Genomic DNA, 12,592 nt, shown 5'->3' on the forward strand with positions numbered 1-12,592 from the left:
AGGGTTTAGTCAAGGGCAGGGTGTAGAAATACGGGTCTGGATGTGACGTGTCGATCCCAACAAGGTGTTTAGGCCTGCTTGGGCCGCCAAGCATTGTGATCCTTTCAACATAGGCATCCTAAACACCCTAATGGGATAGACATGTTGCATCCAGACCCATATTTCGCCATCCTGCCTTAGCTAAGCACTTGCATTGAAACTGGAATATCCAAGCGTCCTATTACCTTGTGAGCTCCCTGAAGGCCACCCAAAGGCTGAGAGGTTTAGCCTGGGCGTTTGGGAGGCGGTTTTGAGTGGCACTTTCCCGAGAACTTTGTGTTAGAATGTCGTAGGTTTTGTCTAGGTTTGAGTAGGATATATTGGGTGGTATTGTTTGGTCCTTTCTTGGACAGGGTTGGTGGCTTTCGCTTGGTTCATATGTTTCACATGAGGAGTGTGCGGCGTCCCTGGGGTCCCATGGCTTTGCAGCTTCATTGCCTAGGCTAGGGATTGTAGTGCCCAGTTGGCACGAGCTATTTAGTAGGCCTAAGAAGTGGTTTTTCAACAGCCTTCGTTATACTTTCTCATCTGCCGAATGCGTTTGGGCCGCATTGCTAAGTTGCACTACCATGACCTCATTCTCCTGTCTATGTAGGTTGGCAGTCTTCCTTAGTTCATTCAACTGCCTCTTACATTCTACTAGTTTGGATTCAAGTGCTCATTGTGTCCTTTAGGGTTGCTCATCCGCAATTGAGGGAGCGTGTACATCAACAACGTGGATGGTTCATAGTCAATTTCTGGCTTTTGCTCTCTTCCTACAGACAATACCAATTGTTGATGCACAACCCTTTCAAGGTTCATTGACTATTGAGTCTCCAACGGATCGATGATTTTGCTTAAGACTAGTAGGTAGGTAGATCATGGAGAGAGAATTGAATCCCCTTTGTTGATGCGAGGTCAACTGGAGTCAGATCTTCCCTTTGTTGTGCCATTGGAAGTCCCTGCTCAGCAGTCGGAGGCTGGGCAAGCTATTTTCCTGCACAAAGGATGTCAAGACGGATTGTCCGAGCAAACCCATCCGAAGCTTAAATTAGACACAGGTGGACTTGAACCTTTCAAGATGAGAGTGAATGGGCTAGCCCTTCTTGCGTACCTAGGTTATGCTTGAGAAGGCCTTTTATAAAGCTTAGGAGGGAGTCATTATAGTGTTGAGTTGACACTTTGACTTTTATTGCAATGATGACTATCTCGTAAATGGTAGGACAATCATTGTAGTTTAGGGTGACTAGCTGGTGTTGTGAGATGGTGTGTCATGATGTATTTGCCCGTTGTTTCAGCCTGTTGGAGGTATGAGACAATGTGTGATAATCTTCTGACATGGATGTGAGGATTGGGGAAGGTCCCATTGGCCATACCTATGCCAAGAAAGAATGATTACATGTAGTAAGGGAGAATCGAAAGCTATCCGAAAAATGTTGCCTGCTTGGGGAGTTTAGTATTGCTGGCTGCAAGCTTGTATGGCCCGAATGGGAAGCTCCGGGTAATATGGTGAGCATCCGGACGGTACTAAGAAGAGCGCCACATGGACCAACACGCGAATTGACATGTGGGGGAAGGCCCCCACAATGCCCCTTGTAACATGTGCGCCTATGTCTGGACAGAGGTGTTGGGTTAGAACGTCTCTTCAAATTTCCCCGATGTTTGTGGGACACGTGTCGCTTGGGGGTTTTAATGAGGGTTGTTTTTGTTGATGTTGCTGTCAGGCGACGCATCGCCTCGGGATATGCTTCTAGAAGGCGTGTTTTTTGGGATCCCTAAGGTTTTTATCCTCTATAAATAGGGGATTCCAGACCCCTAGGGTCACATTTTGAATATTTTCGCTTTTGAAGCCCTTTTTCTCCCTCTTTCCTTCTGTACTTCCCCACTTGGAACTCTGGTCGTTGTTCACTTCTAGACAAATCCACCATCTTTTCCAGTCTCATTTCAGGCGAGCTTCATCTTTTGCCAATAGACTCATTTCTAGGTTTTGGTAAGCTCGTTTTTCTTTTGCATTGGCTTTTTTTTTTTTTTTTTTTTCTAGTTTTTGCTTATTTGGTCGGTTTGCTTGTTGCTTTGGGATTGTTTATGCATTTTTAGGGATTTTTGAGTATGAAATGGACGCTGCGGAGTTCATAGCGTGGGGTTTTAGATTTTTTTTGGGGAGGGCAATCGCTGTTAGTGGTAGGACTTGGGAGTACTTGTTAGAACTAGGGTTGATTTTTCCATGTCTCTTTCCTACCAATCCTTAGAAGGCTATACCCAGGCTTTTTGGCCTGTGGTTATTGTAGTGTCATAGTGGGGAAGCCTTTAGTTGGGACTCTCTTAGCAAGCAGGACTAGGTAACTTGCCTAGGTACGAGCTTAAAATCCGCTATTGCCGCTTGCTACATATCTAAGACACTACTTGCTGGCGGAAGGGCCAGGTGATTGTTTTCTAACATTCAATGTTGTGCCATGCAGGTCTCACACAACCCACTGCTTTAGTATGCCAACAAAAAGAGATATTGCTTTTACCAGCGTGGTTGGCAAGGGCCAGAAAGGTGGCCGGATAGGACCAGGTGTTGACCATATTAGTTCGGAAAAACCTATTGAACTCCTTACTGAGCGAGAGTTTTGAGAGAGTTTTCTCATTCCGAACGACATCTCCTTACACTTGGTGGATGGTGCTCCTATGTCTATTGAGAAGAAGTCTCCCAATGCCATTTTTTTTAGTAAGGAGCAATTCAATGTGAGGCTCCATCTTTCCCTTCCTTCGTTTTTCAAACAGTTCCTCTATTATACCAAAATTCCTCTGACTTTCATTCATCTGAATGTTGTTAGGGTGCTGATGGGATGCAGCATCTTGGACATGTTTTTTCATTTGGACATTTCCCTGCTAGAGGTCCTCATTGTCTACACAATCAAGATGAGCGGGAAGAGTATCTTCAGCTTATCCGCTCAGATCCATTTTCTTTAATTGGTGACAGGGCTTCTAGACTCCAACAAGAGCGGTGCTAGGGGACATATCCTTGTTTGGGTCTTGTGGGCTAGTTTAGTTGAGCATTCGGATCGTGACTTTCGCTCACATCACATATTGAGTATTCTGGGTAGAATTGGCTCCATTTTCCTTTGCTTGCTCTTTGTAGTTTACCGGTTGTAGTTCTGGTACTAACATTCTTGTTTTGTGTGACACAAGCAAGGAAAAGAGAGGTCGGCTAGTGGAGTAGGTGGAGAAGGCCTCTTTTGACCGCCTTAACAAGCTATTTGTAATTTTTATGGGCGAAAGGAATCATCAGACCCTCATAACAGACCAGAATTTGCTGGCAGTTGTCCGGGAGTCTTAGTCGTACGTCTTCCACATCATTCCTCACTTACTCCCTAAGGTTTTGGTGCCCGGGGCACATCACGTGCTGAAGGATCTTCCCTTCTACGAAGTTATGCGTGAGGTAGACGCTAAGGCACGTGAGGACCATCTTGATCAGAGGGAGAAGAAGAGGTAAGAGGAGACGCTAAAGCAAATCTCGAGTGAGAATCGTCTGTCCACTACTTCTACCGTCCACTTCCCAACCAAAAAAAAGTTCGTTGTTAAGGCTGCTATTAAGGCGCTCGCTCCGGCACCCGTGTCTTCGTCCGCTTCGACTTTTGCCTCTTCACTCGCGACTAGTACTGAGCAGGACTTAGAGGCTGACTTGCATTTCTTGGGAGCTGAGTTGGACACATGGGTTGAGCCTGTGGTGCCCCGCGTCATCCATGAGCTAGAGGAAGATGAGAAAAACATGGTGACGAACCTATGAGCGGGGTTCAAGGAGAGGCAGCGCAAATGTCTCTCCAAATCCATTGCAGTCGCTCCGCTCATTGCCAAGAGGTCTTGTGCGAAGGACACCTATGTGGAGCCTATTTCGAACGCACCTCTGGCGCCCAAGCCCCTAGTTAATGCTGTAGGGCCCAACAATGCGCTGATTGCGAAGTCCCCTACTAGGAAAGATGTTTGCCCGACATAAGATGGGACTTCCATTGGTCTAACCCATGTTGGCGACAACCTTGATAGAAAGGACGCCTCAGTTTCTTCTCGTGTTCCAAGCTGGGAGGAGATGACGGAATTGCTAAAGCAGGTTCCCTGTTTTACTGAGGCTGAGCCTCTTTCGACCAACATGGCAGACTTCTTCCTACTCACCAAGCCGATTTCAGTGGACCTAGACGACAATCCCTCGGTTAATGTCGCTACCCGACTTCCATACGATACTCAAGAATTCATCGTTTCTCACATCTAGTCGATGTAGGACTACTTTGCTCATGAGACGATGGAAGTGGTAAGCCTTACCCCTCTTTAGTTTGGGTTTTCTTAGTTTCTGATTTCTGACACTTGTTTCAATGCTGCTTTTGGATAGTGGCCGAAATCCGTAACATGATGTGATAGCGTGCCTCGCTTTTTAAGCTGCTGGAGGTCATCGAGGTTATGAAAACGTTCATTACCCAGTAGATGGGTGGTAGGAAAGAACTGCGCTCTAAGCTGGTATGGGCAGAAGGTGATCTCGTTGCCGCTTACAAGGTTGTCACGGATGGAGCTGAGGCACTGAGAAAGGCAGAGGAGTAGAGAGAGGCAACCCAAGCTGAGACACGTCGGTTGAGAAAGTAAGAGAATGCTGTGGAGACTAAGTGCAAGGATGCCGAACAAGAGAATGATCACTAAAAGAAAGAACTGGAGAAGCTCTGGACAGGGTTCGCTGCTCAGAAAAAGAAGTTGGAGGATGAATACCAAAAACAGGTTGATGACATGTTCTTCTTTGGTTATCAATATTGTATGAAGAAGAACGACATCACCTAAAATATCCCTAATTATCCTTTTGATGATGAGGACACTGTAGCTGACATCTCCACTCAGGAAGACCAAGTTTATTCTGTTGCTGACCCCTCTGTCGGGCAGTGATATTGCTTGTAATTTTCTTTTCTTTAATTATTCTAACCAGATTTGACATTGTAATGAACAATTGTGCTTTTAATAAATACTTGTTTTGTTCTCTGGTTGTTTTTGTGCACACTTTACCTTTTTTCAAGCCAACTTATTGGTAATATTATTTCAAGTTAGACACATTCCAGGGGTGGAACATGGACACTCCATCCAGTGTTTGCAAGTGGTATGCCCCTGAGTCTCCAACCTTAGCCACAACATAGGGTCCTTCCCAATTCACTTAGAGTTTCTTAGCCCATTTTTTAGCTGTGTTTTCAAAGACTTTTTTGAGGACTAAGGTCCCAACTTTGAATGCACGTGGCTGGGCCTTTCTGTTGTAGTGGGCGATGACCCTTTGTTGGTAGGATGTTCTCCGGATGACAACATTTCCTTTTTTTTTGTTTACCCAGTCCAGATGTCTTTCAAGCTCTTGATTATCATTTCTTTGACCTTGGATGATCGTCTTGGCTGTAGGCATGCCTATTTCGATTGGGATGATTACCTCCATTCCATAGGCAAGAGCAAAAAGGGTGGTTCCAGTAGGTCATTTAGGGATCGTCCAGTAGGCCCATAGGACCTCGGGCAATTCGTCCACCCACTTTCCTTTGGCCTCTTCCAGCATTTTCTTCAATGCAGGGAATAAGGTTTTGTTTGTTGCCTCTACTTGTCCGTTGCTTTAGGGATAACAGGGCGTAGAATACATATTCTTGATCTTTAACTTTGAGTAGAAGGTTATGAAGGCAATACTATCAAACTGTGGCCCATTATTTGCTACAATCGCTTGTGGGATCCCGAATTGGCAAACGATGTTTTTCCATACGAACTTAGAGACATCTTTGTCTTTGATGTTGGCATAGGCTTCTATTTCTACCCATTTACTGAAATAATTAGTGGCTACGAGTAGAAATTTTTTCTGCACGACTGCGATGGGTAGGAGACCAATTATATCCATCCCCCACAGTGCGAATGACTAGGGACTCGTGACCGGATTGAGGACTTTGGAGGGCATACGAGGTATGAGAGTGTACCTATGGCACCTATCACATCTTTTGACATAACTTTTAGCATCTTGTCTCATGGTGGGCCAATAGTATCCCAATGAGTGAGTGCGATGTGCTAAGCTACTCCCGCCTGCATGATTGTCACATACACCTTCATGGAGCTCGACCAAAACGTACTGTGCATTCGAATAATTTAAATACTTGAGGTACAACCTCCCAAATGATCGCTTGTAGAGGTTGTCCCCGATTAGAGTAAAGTGGGCAACCTGTACTCGGATATGTGGGCCTGTTTTTTTTTCTTCAGGAACCCGTACGAGGTAACGAGCCATGCGCTCATCATTAGCTTTGTATTCCCCCTGAATTTGCTTAATGACTAGTTGAAAATGCTACATATTCTCATTTTAGCTATTGCTAAAGTAAAGACGAGGTCTAACCCGACCAGGATTGCTTCATATTTAACTTCATTGTTGGAGACAGGGAAACCAAGTCGGATAGCCTGTTCTAGCTGCTTACTGGTTGGTGACTATAAGATAAGGCCTATCTCAGAACCTGAGGCCCTGGACACTCCGTCCACATGAAGAACCCACTACCCTTCTTCAGGGGAATATGTGAGGTGGGATGGTTGCTGGGGGACCTCAGCTATAAAGTCAGCCATGATCTGTCATTTCATCACCGGTCTAGGCTGATATTTGATTTCGTACTCACTTAACTCTATGACCTATCTTAGCATTCTCTTGGACAAGTCTGGTTTATCCAAAATGCTTCTGAGTGGTTGGTTCGTGAGTATAGTCACTTGATGTGCTTGAAAGTATGAGCGAAACTTTTGAGTGACGCTTTTCAAGGCTAAGGTCGTCTGTTCCATCTTGGAATATTGAATTTCTACATCAACCATTACTTTGCTTACGTAGTAGATGAACATTTGTTCTTTGTCTTTCAAGTGATGAAATTAACAACGTTGACCGCGCAGTCAGACACTGCTAAATACATGTAGAGTTGTTCACCGAGTTCTGGGTTGCTTAGAATGGGCGGTTGGGTGAGATGGTGTTTGATTCAATTGAATGTTTGCTTGCAATCATCCATCCATCTGGTTGCGTTTGCCCCTTTAGTGTGAGGAAGAAGAGCCTTAGCTTGTCTGTGAATTGGGTTATGAAATGCCCTAGTGCTGCTAGACGACCCATGAGGCGCTGCAACTCCTTCTTGTTATTAGGGGTAGACGTCTCCATGACAACTCTTAAATCCCAAAAATTTGCCTGTGCTGACACCAAAAGCTCATTTAGCCGGATTGAGCTTCATGTTGTATGCTCTCATCAAGCGAAACGTTTTTTCTAAATGCAGGGTGTGTTCGCTCTTGGTTTTGTTTTTACCACAATATCGTCGATGTAGACTTCTACAACCTGACCAATTAGAGGTTTGAATATTTTTGTCATGAGCCTTTGATGGGTGGCTTTAGCGTTCTTGAGCCTAAATGACATGGCTTTGTAGCAGTACAACCCATGCGGTGTGACAAAGACGGTTTTCTCTTCATCTGGCTAGAACATAGGAATTTGATGGTATCCGAAAAATGCATCTATGAAAGAAAGCATCTCGTGTCCGGCAGTGAAGTCGACAATTTGATTTATCCGAGGCAAAGAGAAGCTATCCTTTGGGCAAACGTCGTTCAGATTGGTGTAATCAACACAGACTCGTCACTTTCCTCCATTTTTTGGAACAACCACTACATTCGCCAACCAATCCAAATATTCCACTTCTTGATAAATCTGGCTGCCAACAACTTGTCTACCTCAGATTGGATGATCTTTTGCCTATCCGGGTGAAAACTTCGGACCTTCTGGCGGATGGGTCTCGAGGAAGGTATAACATTAAGCTGATATGAGGTTACCAATGGATGAATTCCGGGCATATTGGAGTGAGTCCATGCGAAGACATCTTTGTTTTGATGAAACACGTCTTCAAGTATTTTTAACTCTTTCGACGTTAGAAGAGTGCTGGTGTAGGTAACATGATCGTTGCTATATGAGAAATGCAAGTGTTGAAGTGGATTAGCTGTCGACGGATCTTTGTCCACTGGGTTCTGTAATTGCTATTGCTTATTTGCATTTGCTGGATTTATGCGTGGCTTACTACTGCTGGTGGATCCAGATTCACGTGCTATTCGATAACACTGGCATGCGGCTAGCTGACTGCTAAAAAGGCCGATCTATCTGTCCTCGATGAGATAACTCACCATCTGGTGATACATAAAGGGGATGACCTTCATGCTGTGAAGCCACGTGTGTCCCATGATGGCATGGAAAGGGGACAAGTCTTCCACCATTGAGAACTGCATATTATGGATAATTGGACTAGCTTGGACAGGTAGCACGATGTCTCCTAGGGAAGTTGTCGAGGCTTTGTTGAATCCAGATAGTATCCACTCGGGATTCTCTATGGCAGATAGTGGGACTCCCATATGTTTGTATGCTGACATCTGTAAAAGGTCAATTGAGCTACCCGGATCGACTAAAATCCTTCTCACATCAAAATCACTTATTCCCAATGTCAGGATTAGGGCGTCTTTGTGTGGCTGTAGTACCCGATTAGGGTTTATTGGAAGGAAGGTGATTGTCCCATCCACTAGGCGTGTACCCCCACTTGGCAAGTTGTGCTAGATGGAGCTGACTTGTTCTTTTACGGAGGCTACTCGGAACAGTCTTTGCTTTTTTTGCTTGGAATTGTATTTTTTGTCAACGGGGCCCCCATGGATGTAGTTGATGACAACTCTGGGAGCCGCTAAGGTTGTGGGCACTTGGGTGGCCAAATTCCGGGTTGTTTCTCTTCGTGCTCCGTCAGAGTGGATGTACTATTTCAAGTCTCTAGCCCTGATTAATCTCTCTACTAAGTAGTGAAGACTTCTACATTGCTTCGCGGTGTGGCCATGATCTTTATGATAAACACACTTCTTGTTCCGATCCCATTTTTTCGGATTTGTCTTAATTGGCTTTTGCCATCTAAAATCGGATAGATCTCGAATAATGGGGATAAGTTTGTCATATGAGATACTGAGGGAGGTTAGGCCAACTTGGTTAAGCTACTGCTGTCCATTCCGCCCCTTGCCGACTTGCCTTAACTGGTTTGAGGGCTTAGAGTTTTCGGCATGGTCGTTTCTGGCCGGTCGACTGGTAACCAGGACCTGTTGTGTGGTCACGCGGACGTCGTTTTCGAGCATGGAGTATTTTTTTTGCTCGTTTGAATAGGTCTTCCATCGTTGCGGGTGATTTTTTAGCAAGAAATTCAAAGAAAGGTGTTCCGGGACAGATGCTTCTTTTAAAGATTTACAGGATGACATCCATATTACATGATTCTACTTGGAGCATAACCTATTCAAATCGTTTTACGAACTCTCTTAGTGATTCATTTTCCTGCATCTTTATGTTTTGCAGGGTACTCATGTTCTGCTTGTGTCGATCTGAACATAGGTAATGTCCCATGAAGGCTTCCGACAGGTCCCAGAAATTACTCACAGAGTTCTTTGGGAGGTGGTGGAACCATGATAGAGTCTGGTCGTGCATGATGGCTGGAAAGACTTTACAGAAGAACGTTTCATTCCTTATGTCGAGGGTCATGAGCTGTCTGTAATGCATGATGTGATCAAACAGATCACTTGTTTCATTGTATGTCGTGAATTTCGGCACTATGAACCTTCTCGGGGGCTCGTAGTCGATGATGTAAAGTCTGAAATGCGTGGAGAGCATGTCATCCAACCGCCTGCTAATAGAGCCAAACAGACCTCGCTCAGCTAGAAGCCTAACATGTGGTTGTGCTGGTGGATGGGGAGGCCAATCTGGCATCACCGTTGTAGTCGAGGAACCAGGATAGATCTCCTAGGCTATTGCTACACGTGGTCTCCCTTCCACGCCAGGTGTTTGAGGCCCTAACCGTGCATGCATTGCATCAGATAACTGCAACTTCTTGTTGTGTCTCCTTTTTATTAAGATGCTAGTGAAGTCAAAGTTTTCATCTAGCAACGTTGAGCAAGTTGGTGGAACCTTCTCTTCATGCTGTACCTCCTGACTAATAGAGGGAAACTTCGCATTTTTGGGAAATGACACCTCTTCATTTTGTTTGGAGTTCGTTCGCTGGCTTTTGGGTTGTCGACTACGAGATGGGCCTGATGAAGATACCTGGATACGCAACACAACGTTCTCTTCTCGAAGTCTCCTTGCCTCGCGAGGCAGGGCCTGCACTTGTCGTTCACTCTCTTGCTGGTTGATAAAACAAAGGCTATGGATTAATTAAGGAAAATACCCAAAAGAAGGGGGGGGGGGGGGGGGGGGGGGTGAATTGGGTTTTTCAAAATCTTTTTCCACACAATAATATATGCACAAAATAAATAAATGAAAGAGATAAAGTTAGAGAATTCAAACTCGGGTTTATAGTGGTTTGGCCCTTCCTTGCCTACGTCCACTCTCCTCAATCTCCTAACCGAGTGAGAGTTCCACTAACTTGAAGCTTCAATCAAGCTTTCAATCGTCTTACACTTGGATTCCGGCTCCAATGGGCTCTTACACAATCTCTTCAAGATTTGAACCACTTGAAGGCTTTCACACTCAGTTTACACAAGGATGAAACTCTCAACCTAGCTTAAGGATGGCTCAAGTACAAGAGAAAGCTAGGATGAATTGCAAGAGTGCACTAAGAATATGCAATTGATGGTTTGATGCACTTAGAAAGAAAAGGAGAGCTTTTTGATCAAGAACAGGTAGGTAGGCTTTGAATGCAATTGTTCTCTTGGTCATAAATGAAGAGGAGCTCTCAATTTATAGGTTTCTAAGCTCGGGAGACAAAAACAGCAGAAAAGTAGCCTCGACCGGACGAGCAAAGGGTCGACCGGATCACTAGCTGTTGGTGCATTTAATGCATGGCAGGTTACCGTTGCCTCGACCGGACATCGACCGGACCTCGACCGGACAAGGGGTGAGGCTCGACCGGGAAGAACAAGCTACTGGGAGAGAGAGAAAGTTTTTCTGCTCCATCGACCGGACCTCGACCGGACAAGGGTAACCGGTCGACCGGTTCTCCAACCGGTTGAGCCTTTTGGCCCCGAAAACCTACCCTTTTTTATTTCTTTCTTTTCCAATACTTAGGCAAGGTCTTTAGGTAAGTTAATATGCCAATTTTGAATCAGTTTGCCTAAGGTATATTTGATAAAACTAGGGTTTTAAAGAAAATCAAGTTTTAGAGAATAAACCGAGTTTTCTAAGATGCATGAAAAGGTATGAACATCCTAAGTGCACTCATGCTATCATCTTACATTCATTTCCTATGATCGCAAGTCTTTCAAATGATCTCGATCCCGTATTCGTTTGGTCCTTGATGAATTTTTGAGATTAAGTCTGAGATTCTTAACAGTTTAAAACAGTTAGTCACTTAACCATGGTTTGTTATCATCAAAACCTGATTAGGAGAACCCTTGGGCTAACACTAGTGTTTTTCCATGTTTTCACACCAGTCGAAGTAGCCTTCGCTACCCATGGTTGACGATCGGCTTCTCGAGGATGTTGACATCCTTAATTGTTCCCACAGACGATGCCAATATTGATGCGAGGTCAATTGGAGTCAGATCTTTCCTTTGTTGTGCCACTGGAAGTCCTTACTCAGCAGTTGGAGGCTAGGCAAGCTATTTTCCTACATAAAGGATGTCCAGACGGATTGTTTGGGCAAGCCCCTCCGAAGCTTAAGTTAGACACAGGTGGGCTTGAACCTTTAAAGAAGAGAGTGAATGGGCTAGCCCTTTTCGCGTACCTGGGTTATGCTTGAGAGGGCCCTTTATAATGCTTAGGAGGGAGTCACTGTAGTGTTGAGTTGACACTTTGACTTTTACTACAATGATGACTATCATATAAATGATAGGACAATCATTACAGTTTAGGACAACTAGCTTGTGTCATCAGATGGTGTGTCATGATGTATTTGCGCATCGTTTCAGCCTACTGGAGGTATGGGGTAGTGTGTGATAATCTTCTGATATGGATATGAGGATTGGATGTCAGGATTAGGGAAGGTCCCATTGGTCATACCTATGTTAGGAAAGAATGATTACATGTAGTAAGGGAGAATCGAAAGCTATTCGGAAAACATTGCCTGCTTGAGGAGTTTAGTACTGTTGGTTGCAAGCCTGTATGGCTCGAATGGGAAGCTCCGAGTACTATGGTGACCATCCGAATGGTATTAAGAGGAGCACCACGTGGACCAACACGCAAATTGACACGTGGGGGAAGGCCCCCACACCCTTTCGCCCTTTGTAGCCCTCTTTATATAGGTTTCCCTTATTGAATCTTGATTGGCCAAATGGTTTAACTTCTTCCTTAAGAAATGACAAGTTAAAGGGTCAAATGTTGAGGGTCGCGTCGAGCTTATTATTGGTTGGCCAAGTTTGTGTTAGGCGACGTGTGACTGACCAACATAAGGGTTTTTTGCTGATGGGGCATGACAATTTTGTTTTGGGATTCGTTCTTGGTGTAACTCTTTGTTATTCACGCCTTGTTAGTTTCGTGAGTGGTCCTATGGATCTTTCTCGACTATGCTTCCAATATACCCATTCTAGACTGCTTGGCCTTCGGGGAGCTTACAATACAATAAGATGATTGGATATTCCAATTATGTTACGG

The sequence above is a fragment of the Vitis riparia genome, chromosome 3 (assembly GCF_004353265.1).
Source record: "Vitis riparia cultivar Riparia Gloire de Montpellier isolate 1030 chromosome 3, EGFV_Vit.rip_1.0, whole genome shotgun sequence".
Classification (NCBI taxonomy): Eukaryota; Viridiplantae; Streptophyta; class Magnoliopsida; order Vitales; family Vitaceae; genus Vitis; species Vitis riparia.